Raw genomic sequence first — 1,336 nt, 5'->3', positions numbered from 1 at the left:
AATGGATCCACATGTCTCGCGTCTTGTTTGCCCATAACAGTTTCTTTGTAAAACAACACATTTCAATAAAGACAGTTACATTACAAGGCCTTTCAAAAATTATTTGTCTTCAGTTCTGTAACATATTATTATCAAACACAATACATTCACCTTTTACAGGGTTTTCAAACAAACATCATGTATTTCACATCACTATAATATTCACGTGACATTAATCTAATTTATAGAATGTCACAAATTAATATAGCATTTCGCTTCACGTAGTCCTCGTGTTTTACATGTACGTCGCCATTTTGGCTCTAACTCATGCATGCTTACACCGCCATTTTGGCTCTAGATAACTTCTAGTTGCAAACGCATATTTAACTCACGTAAACTTTCTCATCCAATAACAATAAACAATATAAACTCTTCAGAAACATCTATGAACACTTTTCACGCGGATATTTTCTCATTTTTCACTTCATATTAACATATTTGTCCCTCTTATGTCGAATACATGACCCAGTAATACTGAATGCGAATCAATAAACAGTCTTTCTCAGTAAAAAAAATCTAACAAAAATAAACACAAACATATTTGAAACATAGTGTTTCCCATTAGTTTCAACCAGTTTTTGAATCGGTTTTGCTCACCTTTAGAATAATAAAAAGAGACGCTGTTAGTATTTGCAATATTTGTTTGATTCTGACTCGCCCATTGCATTACCTTGAAACAATAGTGTTGTTAAGCATAACAGCAACAAAGCATTCTTTTCCACACATAATGAACTGACGAATGAAAATGAAGATGATGAATTTACACAAATTTAAATCAGAAAAATTTATGTTTTTAAGTACGATATAAATACGATACCAAATTTTAAGGGGTGTCTTTTTTTTCTACACATATACACATACGCATTTTAAGTAGGGGTGTAAAGATTCATCGATATGGATCGATACATCGATACGATGTCTGACGATACGATGCATCGATGCCACACGTAAAATATCGATATCTGTATAAATAGGCACCTTTATTTTGGCACTGTCCACATTTTCACATAATGTCCGTCTATGCATTACCGCCAACTCGTGCATTCTCGTTCAAACTCACGTATCAGGACTAGGGATGTGCGGGACGACTAATTTGACTGTCGTTTAAACGAAAGCTTTGTATCCGACTAGTCGACTAGTCTAAAAGCAAGAAACCCCCAAAAGATGGTAAGAAAAAAAAAAACCTCTGTGCATGCGTGTAGCATATATAATAGCCTATATTTGAAATACTTAATCTATGAATCACACTGTCAAATCCCTCAATGAATTCGCTTGCCCCACACTTGCCTCGCGTTAT

Source organism: Sinocyclocheilus rhinocerous, unplaced genomic scaffold (genome assembly GCF_001515625.1).
Source record: "Sinocyclocheilus rhinocerous isolate Xijiao unplaced genomic scaffold, SAMN03320098_v1.1 scaffold541, whole genome shotgun sequence".
Lineage (NCBI taxonomy): Eukaryota > Metazoa > Chordata > Actinopteri > Cypriniformes > Cyprinidae > Sinocyclocheilus > Sinocyclocheilus rhinocerous.
Note: the sequence above shows the minus strand (reverse complement) of the source record.